We start from the raw sequence: 11,822 nt of genomic DNA on the forward strand, positions 1-11,822 counted from the left end.
CAGCTAATGCCAAAACACACACACACAATCTCTATAGCCCTATACATGCACAAACACTAGCACCAAGCTACACCTAGCACACCTTTACACACCTTTACACACTCCTCACTACACTCCAAACCAGTCCTTTTTAAAAGCCTGGAGGATCCATGACACACTGCCAGGGCTGGATTTCCACTTGCCAATGGCTAGTAGAATTTGAGCCTTGCTACAAGATATCAGGAGTAACATTTTTATCCATGTTGCCCTTTAGAGTGGCTCTGTCCCTTTTAGATCTTTGCATGGTTTGTTTAGTATTTGGTGGATAGGAGATATACTGTACCTGAAGCTTCCCCTCGCACGCACCTGCATCTTTCTTGTGGGATCCATCTTCATCTCCCAGAATCCTCACCTGACGAAAGTCCAGTCATTGCTATACTCTCTTGCATGTAAAAGATCCCACAGGCCCATCCATAGAACTACTTGTTGAATGCCCAAATTGATGAATTTCACACCAACATCACTAGTGAAGGCGGTGGGATTGACAAAACGAGTTGGCAAAATCGTGGCTTTTTGTCGAGTAATGCCAACCACAAAATAGTGCCTACGGTGTCTTCTGATATTTCATACAGATTATATCTGACATGCAGAATGAATGCAGAGAGAACTGGCGTAGGATAGATACATTCCAATGCCCTGACCAGACGTTATTTTTTAAGAAAGCAGTTCTGATGTCAGTTCTATAAATCACAATATATGTATGAAAACGATGAGCCACATACTGAAACATTAAAAAGAATAAGCAAGGACTGCTTTTATTAACTACTTTGTAAATCCTCATATCTGGAAATAGAACCATTAATTGTAAGGTAGGTGGTAATGACAGTTATTGAAGAGAAGCCCCCATGGCGAGAAGCTGAGTAACTCTAGGGGTCTCGGCGTGACTGCTGTCTGTGTGAGAGACAAATCACCAGGCGCCCAAAGCACATTTATTTTGTATCACTTGGTGTTGCTGGTGCGTTCCGCTGCTGGGAGCTTCGACTCTGCGTCTTGACAGACTATCTGCAGTATTTGGCTCCTAGCGGCCATCTCTGTGGGAAGGAGACTCGGCTTTCCTGGGATCATCCATGTATCATTATCTGGAATTTGCGTAAACATTCTATAGTCAGAATCCTCAGATAATCCTGTTATATAGAGTAAGTACAGCAAACGTCATACTACGTAATAATTGAGGCTGTAAAACGAGGACTTTCTGAGGGATAGTACAACATATGGACCAATTGACACAGCAACCACTGCAACGACATCCCATGCCTCACCAGCATGACGGGGGGTGACTGATAATGGGGGTGTCTGTGCAAATCATAAACAAAATGGAGATTGGTACTTTTATTCACCGAACACCAATATATGCTGAATTGAAAACTGAACTGTAAAATTCGGACTCATTTAGTCAAGCTTTGACTATAACGGATTCAGAAAATGTGTCCAATTTAGCACTTTCTGAATTCACCATGATTTGGGGCCCAAAATAGTGACTGTCCCTCCTAAATCGGGATCCTCAGCAGGTACGTGGCAGCAGCATTTACAGGAATGCTACAGTTTTCAAATTTAGCTCATTTATGGCAAGAGCATTACTGAAGATGAGATCAGAAAGGGAGCTAGCAAGTTAGAGAAAGTTAGAACAAAGACTTTGTATTGTGTGGGCATCTCTTTATTGAATCATACCTCCCAAGTGTCCCTATTTAGGAGGGACAGTCCCTATTTCAGCCCCAAATCCATCTGTCCCTCTTTTCTATCCAAAGCTCTATCCAAACAAATGTGAGGAAGGCTGAACTTGATGGACGCAAGTCTCTTTTCAGCTATGTAACTATGTAACCTCTCTCTTTTCTAATATTATTGGTGTATCCCAGTAACGGGTCTTTAAACTATTATAAATGTGTTTAGAAATCAGTCTGTGTAAATAAGATACATTGTTCTTGTTCTAAATTACACTTTAATTTTATAAATTAATATTAGTAGGTCACCTAAATTGTCTCAGAACAGCCCCGCTTACTCCCCCACTCACACCTCTAAAATTAAAGTGTCTCCCTACCTCCATTAGAAATGTTGGGGAGTACGATCTATTAAACTGTTAATAGGTACGGCGGTATTTTGTTTGTTTAGTGATGAAGAAGGCGAGTTTATATCTCGATTAAGGTATGTATCACTATGATATTTCAGTCTGGTGATCTCCTATCACTGTGATACCAGTTTACCCTAAATGTTTGTGAATTTAATTTCTCATTAAAAGTTGCTGAGCATCGTAGAAAATTATAGTTTGCAAAATGAATTGCTAGCATGCTCTGAAAACACACACTGCAATGCAGATACTAAGAACAGTGTTTAGGCAAAACTCCTCGATTACATGTCAAAAATAAACCCCCCAAAACCACAATTTCCTCTACAGCTGTGAAACGTGCTAATCCGCTCATTAAACCAGACGCTAGCGCTAAGAGCAGGAGGACGGGGGATTGTGCTGCGCTTGCAATGCAGCATTGGGATAGGAAATCGAAGAGGAATGCAGCGGTAATTAGGACATGGGGGGGAGTGGGGAAGACGTGTCCTGTGGTACGCTGAGCTGTGAGAGGGCGCGTAACATGAGCACAGAACACTCATTAATAATGCACCCTAACACAGCGCAGTCACCTCTTTGCAGCTCCAACTACCTCTCGTTTAAACAATACGCTGTTTTAGCAGCGCTGCGATGTGATGTAATTAGCATGAAATGTGTTAAGTCCTCGTTAATCTTTGTTAAGGAATTCTGCAGAGACGCCATCTAACGAGATCTATTCTAATGCGCAGGAGGGAAACGAGTAAACCGTGCAGGAGGAAGGCAAAAAATTGCAATTTTAATTTGTGCTGATGTTCCGATAGATAATATCCCTTTAACCCTTTAAGGACACATGACATGTGCGACACGTCATGATTCCCTTTTAGTCCAGAAGTTTGGTCCTTAAGGGGTTAATGAGGGATAAAATAGAAACGCATTAATTTCAAGGCATTTGAATTCAGTAATAGTTGAGCAATGGAGTTTCCTTTCCATTTTTGAGTGTTTCAATGTACCAGGTGACCTCAGTGAATTGACCTGTAAAAATTATGAACAAGTTAATATGGAACAGGTCCCTTTAATTAGCGAGCGTCAGGGAGTCATGGGATTGTTGTGAGGTCATTGTGGGTGGAGCCTCGTAATGATACTGATTAATATTCTAAGCTTGATGAAGGACTCTGCGTACCATCAAACAGGGTGTACTAGCATTTCAAACGCGCAGTAATGGTGTCATTTCAAAGGTTTTCTTGTTTTTTTTGTTCAAAAGTGTTTGCTTGCTGGTATAAAAAATTAATAAATATTAAGTGATGCATGTCCCTTTAAGACTAAACTCCATCCTGTCAATCAGACATCTTGTACTCCCAGATCAATAGGTCTTGAATCAGGCATATCACATTGTTCAGAGTATGGCTGCAAAGGGCTTTATTGATCCTAAACTCATTTATCCTAAGAGTCACAATCTGTTCGACCTTCAGTAGGATCACACAGTCCTGGATCTCCCAGAGCGAGACAAATGGACAGACATGACTATCAACCTCAGCCACAGTTCACTTGGCTGCTGCGAGCGGTGCTTTGCCATCGCACTGTCCCATCTTTCAGCCCACAAACGGTTTGACAAGGTTTTCCAGAAGCAGACTCAGCTCCTTTCCCAGTGACCTATCATTGCTGGTGACACAGGAGTCGCTGGACATGAACAAACAATGCTCTCTCACTACTGTCACTGCTTCACAAGGTTAATGTTCTACCCCGGCCCCACCTGTGTCTCACTCCAAATCCTTTATCATTATTGATCAGATCCATGCAGCCGGCAGCCATTAATCAATAGCATGAAGTTCTCCGTATGGCAGATAACTGAGGCCACACACAGTACAGTCTCCCCTCTGCCCCACTAGCGGTATTGGTGGTGTAGTGACAGGTCTGTGTACTTGTAGTGTGTACTCGCAGTTTGTACTCTCAGTGTATACTTGCTGTGTGTACTCGCACTGTATTCTCGCTATGTGTACTCGCACTGTATACTCGCTGTGTGTACTCGCACTGTATACTCGCTGTGTGTACTCGCACTGTATACTCGCTGTGTGTACTCGCACTGTATACTCGCTGTGTGTACTCGCAGTTTGTACTCTTAGTGTATACTCGCACTGTATACTCACTGTGTGTACTCTCAGTGTATACTTGCTGTGTGTACTCGCACTGTATACTCGCTATGTGTACTCGCACTGTATACTCGCTGTGTGTACTCGCACTGTATACTCGCTGTGTGTACTCGCAGTTTGTACTCTTAGTGTATACTAGCACTGTATACTCAGTGTGTGTACTCGCACTGTATACTCGCTGTGTGTACTCACAGTTTGTACTCTTAGTGTATACTTGCTGTGTGTACTCGCAGTTTGTACTCTTAGTGTATACTAGCACTGTATACTCAGTGTGTGTACTCGCACTGTATACTTGCTGTGTGTACTCACAGTTTGTACTCTTAGTGTATACTCGCACTGTATACTCGCTGTGTGTACTCACAGTTTGTACTCTTAGTGTATACTCGCACTGTATACTCGCTGTGTGTACTCACAGTTTGTACTCTTAGTGTATACTCGCACTGTATACTCGCTGTGTGTACTCACAGTTTGTACTCTTAGTGTATACTCGCACTGTATACTCGCTGTGTGTACTCGCACTGTATACTCGCAGTGTGTACTCCTCCTTCAGATTGTATCTGTGCCCATGTGAAGGAAACCATCCATAAGAGCTAAGTACGCGGGCGCAGTCACTCATCCTCCAGCTCTGAGTGAGACAGACTGTTAGCAGACAGTGAGGTAGTCCCTCCGTTCCCATTTACGTACAGTCATTATTTCTGTGTAGTGATTTCTCTGATCGACAGAAGCTATTAGCGGGCGCTGAGGGTGTGACATTAATATCCGGGGTTTCCAATGCTCAATGGGTTCTCTAACTATTTGTGTGATATCTACGTATTTATTTCTTAACATCTATCTCGCTCTTCCGATGTATTGAAACCAAGTCACTGAGTGCAATCAGTAAAGAAACAAAGCATTTCTTTACCCCTTCGGGCATTTCATTCCAACAACTCTTACCAAAACTGATGAGAGCAGATAAGGTGACGACAAATATAGTCTACGGTGCCAAGAACCTTTATCCAGACAGTGAGTGAATGTGTATAAGTGCCATTTATTTCCAACACCCTAAATAGGTCAAAGTAATCAATATGGCATCTCCCAAACCATCCCTGGGAATGACCTTCACAGATCCAGAGGTCAAACAAGGTAACAGGTCACAATTACCCGCTGAGCAAAATATTCCATTAGTTAAAGAGTGCTAACTAAATCTGAAAAACAAATTACCGTAATATTATAAGCAATATCGCTGCGGTCCAGAATGACACTTTGAAAGTAAAATAGAAATGAATATTAGGTAGAGTTGTAGCCCACAAGTGTATAAAGAAAGTGAAAACAAACAAAGCGGTAAATCCACAGCCACACGGCAATAATAATTTCCAGAAAAACAAACAAAACAATTACGAAAAGAATCTGCACAGATATAATAAATATCAAAGCGAATCTCTAGGTGACGAGATTGAAACACATATTCTGTTCCAGAAGTAACACGATAATAATCGATCCAAAATATCCCATTTCAACATTCAGACCACTGGGAGTCCTGGTCCACAAACAGAACATCTGGAAGACATTTATGAAAGATAGTCACACCACCCCATCCTTGATTTCCTGGTGACAGTGGTTTCTTGCCTCTCAAACCCAGGGTAGGGGCAGTTTTCACCTCAATTAGTAGAGCTCGTTTGTCATCACCCCACACAGTGCTAAACTGCTCTTAATACATCTATTATTAAACTGGTGGCTACGTGGAGCGCGACTGTAGCGGAATGAACCTTGGACTGTTACCCTTATTCCTTCTATGGGCTGTCCGTATCTTGTCCCCCTCTGTTATTTTCTATATTTCATGCTCGTAGACCCTGGATTATCTTGTTCTTTGCCCTGTTCGTCTTGCCGTTCAGTAAAAGAACAGGCACCTCACATATTAACAACGTTTTGTTCGACAACCGAACAAAATTACCGAACACCAGACCACCCATATGTGGAGTGTGCCGCTCGTTAACCCCTGTAACCTCTGTTCACACCTCCACCAACCGCAGTAACCCGAACATTCCAAGCGGTCGGCTGGGTGGCCATCTTTAGTCACGAACAGAGACAGCGGTGTTTGGTTGCCGAGTGTATGGAACTAAAATCGGACACTCGACGGCGTGAATACCGCTGGGACTTCCACCTTCCGTTACGTTCGTGGGGATTCAGACGAACAGAGTGGCGTTTGGGGGGAGCAAACTCCCGAACAAGAGACACGGAAAGAATGTCTGCACGAACAGCTCATGCCTTGTGTTTCACATATCTGATACTCCCGAAAGAGACCAACTGCACAGCCTGATTTCATGGAACGTGTGCGGTCGGTCTAAACTATACCGCAGTGTCGTTTCGGCTGCGCTCGTGGGATTTGAGCACTACTCAGACCCAGGCTATCCGGGGATATAGGACTTAAGGGGGTGTCTTGTAGGGAACTGTATGTTTTGGGGTGATTATTATAATACATGGTCTGGACCTGAGAGGTAATGTAATATGTTGTGTATTTTGTCTCAGTCTACTCTCGGGTCTAGTGAGGAATGCCCCTGGAATGTGTATTAGGAAACCCCTTGCATGGGGACTCACATAAAAGGCTGTGTGTGGCTCCATTAAAATGAGTTATACTCTCAGAGCTGAGTGTTGTCCATTTGCTGGGGAGGAGGTGGGAGATTCTTGGAGTAATTTTCTGTGTTTGGGTGTTCCCTTGGAGTATTCTACTTGTTCCTGAGTGTATGTTGGAGAAACCAGCGGAGGAGAGGCCCTGCTAGGACTAGGGATCTGCTACAGTGACTTTTCGAGAACCATCTCGACCAAACTGTTTATTAGCAGGATCACAGCTCTCAGCCATCCTGATTATTAGCCCAGACTACCCTCCGCTCTTAAAGCACGAGTCTCAAATTAATGTGAAAGGGGTGATTACTGTGAGCATGTAATGAATGTTGATATCTGTCAATTTGTTAAATACACCAGCATAGAAAACTTCCTCAATGTTCAGAGATTCTGTAACATCCAAAAACGAATCCTTTCAAGATCGTATTCTAACGAGAGCTGTAAATTGATATCACTAGCATTGACCACCTTAAAAAAATAACATCTGAATAACCGTGATCAGGTCATCGATGTAAGATTTAGGCTTCAAATCTCCCACCAACCTATATACGGGTTGGCACAGCAAAGGGCAAAACCAGCCACAAGCGAAAACATGAATTGTAAAAATGAAAGCTGTGTAAAACAAAATTACAATAAGCAGCATTTGCACACTAATCAATTAAAATGATTATTTAGAAAGGCTGAACTTAATGGACGCAACTCTGTGCCGGTCTTGTTTGGCGCGGTTTGGGGATATGGAGAGGAGCTTGTATTTTATCTCAGGAACGCTAGTCACGTGCGACCTATAAACTTAGTTCTGCTTATAATCCAATGCAAGACACGCAGCCTCCCAACTGTGGCAGGACTACAACTCCCATCATGCACGATGCAGGTCCTCATAAAAATACACAGGCATATTAGTTATTCATTGTTTCTTAGTACTACAGGGTGAAATCTCAACCAACTCCGTTAGCGTGCCCTGTCTCAGTTTAAGTCCCACAACATTCTCTCCTTGGCTACCATTCTATTTTAACTTAATAAACGTATTGGTTTATTTAAATTCCAGTACCAGCCACACTCTCAGCATTATTTACTAAATTGAATTCAAAGTGAATTTCAAATTTAAAGTCCAAGTAGCTAAACTGGAAAAAAAAAATCTCTAAGAACAGCTAAGTTTGAATTCTCGCTTTTGTTTTTAACCCTGTTTAAGGCAAAAGCTATGTGAACACTCCTGGTAATCGAAGTTTGCCTCGAGTCAGTTTGTAATATTTCTTCCCTAGATCTGCTGTGGTCAGTGGTAAGTGCTATTATTGTGAAGTAACATGCAAGTCGACGAAGGGGTGCAGAGGGCTAAATTGAATAGCACGTCAATCACCTTCTATCTCTTCAATTACTCACGACAGAGATTCAAACTGCCTCTGGAAGCCACATCAGCACAAGAACTGCATCGGGAGTTTCACAAACTGGCATTCCTTGGACGAACAGCTCTACGTAAACCTCGAATAAACATGCGCAATGCCAAACGTCAGTGATGTAAACGAACGCCACCTGCAAACAAGACCTTGTCATCCAACACTAGGGCCACATCTCACAAATGCTCTTTTGGTTGAATGGGCAAAAACTCCCCAAACGCCAAAATCTTGTGGAAATTATTCCAAACGAAAGACAGCTGTTAAAGCTATAAAGGAGGAGGGTCAGGAGTCAACTCCATAGTAATGTCCAACAAGGGCTGTCCAATAGGATATCCGACAAGTTCACATAGGTCTGATGTTTAGGTGTCCACATACCTCGGACCATATAATGTATTAGCTGGTGAAACCCAGATATTCCTCCCCTCCCCGGTACCCTCTCCCAGCCTTCTAGAAAGTTCCACCAGAGGCCCCTACCATCTCCAACTGGATGTCCTCCTGCTTTGAAAAACCACCATTTTAAAACAGAGCTCATCATACATACCCTCCTCTGTTACTCTCCCTTTGAGGTGATGGTACTCCCGCCCAAAACATTGGAAACCCCCTTCCTTGGTGTTATCATTACCCCCATCTTCAACTTTACCCCATTTTAGTTTTTCACCAAATCCAGTCTGTGGCGAAACCGACCTCGCCACGTGTCCTTGGAGGGGGCTGATTGCCCGCCTCTTGCCTTTGGACTATGGACCAGACTTTATGGGAATGTGATACCCCAGATAGCCATACCATGGAGCCTATTCATATAATGAAAGACTATGGGAAAGACTTTAGCTCCGTGGCAATTGTACTGTGTGAGTAGGATCTGCGCGCTATTCGGTAGTTTTGTGCGTGCAGATCCCAGCTATCTGGGGATAGGTGAAATGTCTGTGTGTTATGTGTAAATGTGACTTTATGTATTTTAAAGTGTTTTATGTCGTTTTGCAACCATGTGGTTAATGGAGTCTGCCTCTAGTCCTGGATAATTGGATTACTTCTCCAATTAACTCCAGGGCAGAAGGGAGGAAACCAGGGTGCATTGTGGGGATGTTTTTCTGCCAGCCAGAAAGGAACAAAAGATACTTTTAGTAACTTTTGAACCCCTGGTCGGATTCATGCCATTTTTTAATATGTTGTTCCCCTGAATGGATTGATTGTGGATATGTATTTTTATGTGAATGTGATGTATGGTTTTAAAGTTATGAAAGTTGTGTAAAAGTATATTTTACACTGTATGCATAATGGGATTATGTGTCACACTAAGGGGAGGGGATGTGTGGGAGGTAACATCTATGTCATTGGTTCTTTTATGCCTCCCCCTGGGTGTGGCCTGTATGTGTGAGTTGGAAATAAAAGCCAGGCTGGATGAGCCAGTCCAGAGTTCCTGTTTAACCCTCAAAATGAAGTGTCGTCTCGTTCTTGGGGGGAATTGGATTGTAAGCTGACTGCCAGGAGTGTAAGCGGATTGTATGCTTTTCTTGTTCAGCTGTTCCAGTTCGGAGTGTTCGTGTGGTTCCAGTCGGGAGAACGGTGTTTGCAGTAGCTGCCTGTGCATCTGGAAAGGGGGATATCGCCTAAACTGGGTTTTATCCTCTTGTAAGTGAAACGGTCCGTTACACAGTCATTTCACCTTAAAAACAGCTTCTGCACTCGCTCCTTTCTTACACAACATGCTGCCAAGGAACTCATTCACGCTCTTCTTGCCTCCTGAATAAATTGCTGTACTTCTCTCCTAAAATGTCTCTTTAGAAGTAATACTGTCTGTCTACAGTCCAAAAGGAGAGCTGCGGCCAGGCTTATCTTCCTTTTTCGTTGCTCCTTTCGCACCTCACCCATTTGCCTATCACTACATTGGCATCCTGTATCTTTAAAAAAATCAATTTACGGTACAAACCCTCGTGTAGAAAACTTCACTAATTTATAAATATAAATAAATATTTACAAATGGTTTTCTGTTATATTTCCCCAATAAAGTTGTAAAGTGCAGAAGAAGGTGCTGGTGCGAATTAAATATCAATAATAATAATTCATTATTTTAATAATAGCACTTAGATAAATCTCCCTCAACAACTCCATTCCTTCAGAGTAAATATTTTAATTAAGGATGGGAGATTGCGAAGTTACTGGAAGATTATATTATACATGGTGTGTATGTAAATATGAAAGGCTGGAAATAACTGATTGCCCCAGCAAAGTGGGCACATTCCCATCCTGGGGCAATTACAGTGATATCCTCGGCTGGGGCAGGTACAGAGATATATCCAGCTGTGGCAGTTACAGAGATATCCTCGACTGGGGCAGTTACAGAGATGTCCTCGATTGTGGCAGTTACAGAAATATCCCCAGCTGGGGCAGTTACAAAGATATCCCCGACTGGGGCAGTTACAGAGGTATCCCCGGTTGGGGCAGTTACAAAGATATCCCCGACTGGGGCGGTTACAGAAATATCCTCGACTGGGGCAGTTACAGAGATATCCTCGACTGGGGCAGTTACAGAAATATCCCCAGCTGGGGCAGTTACAAAGATATCCCCGACTGGGGTAGTTACAGAGGTATCCCCGGTTGGGGCAGTTACAGAGATATCCTCGACTGGGGCAGTTACAGAAATATCCCCAGCTGGGGCAGTTACAAAGATATCCCCAACTGGGGCAGTTACAGAGGTATCCCCAGTTGGGGCAGTTACAGAGATATCCTCGACTGGGGCAGTTACAGAAATATCCCCAGCTGGGGCAGTTACAAAGATATCCCCGACTGGGGCAGTAACAGAAATATCCCCAGCTGGGGCAGTTACAGAGATAGCTCAGGCTGGGGCAATTACAGAAATATCTCCAGCTGGAGCAGTTACAGAGATAGCTCAGGCTGGGGCAGTTACAGAAATATCCCCAGCTGGGGCAATTACAGAAATATCCCCAGCTGGGGCAATTACAGAGAAAGCTCAGGCTGGGGCAATTACAGAAATATCTCCAGCTGGGACATTTACAGAGATATCCTCGCTGGGGCAGTTACAGAGATATCCCCGACTGGGGCAGTTACAGAGATATCCAAGGCTGGGGCAGTTACAGAAATATCCCCAGCTGGGGCAGTTACAGAAATATCCCCAGCTGGGGCAATTACAGTATTATCCCCAGCTGGGGCAATTACAGTATTATCCCCAGCTGGAGCAATTACAGAAATATCCCCGGCTGGGGCAGTTACAGAGATATCCCCGACTGGGGCAGTTACAGAAATATCCCCAGCTGGGGCAGTTACAGAGATAGCTCAGGCTGGGGCAGTTACAGAGATATCCCCAACTGGGGCAGTTACAGAGATATCCCTGGCTGGGGCAGTTACAGAGATATCATTGCTGGGGCAGCTACAGAGGTATCCACGGCTGGGGCAGTTACAGAGGTAACCCCGGTTGGGGCAGTTACAGAGATATCTCCAGCTGGGGCAGTTACAGAGGTATCCCTGGTTGGGGCAGTTACAGGGATATCCACGACTGGGGCAGTTACAGAGATATCCTCGGCTGGGGCAGTTACAGAGTTATCCAAGGCTGGGGCAGTTACAGCGATATCCTCGGCTGGGGTAGTTACAGAGATATCC

The sequence above is a fragment of the Pelobates fuscus genome, chromosome 6, assembly GCF_036172605.1.
Source record: "Pelobates fuscus isolate aPelFus1 chromosome 6, aPelFus1.pri, whole genome shotgun sequence".
Classification (NCBI taxonomy): Eukaryota; Metazoa; Chordata; class Amphibia; order Anura; family Pelobatidae; genus Pelobates; species Pelobates fuscus.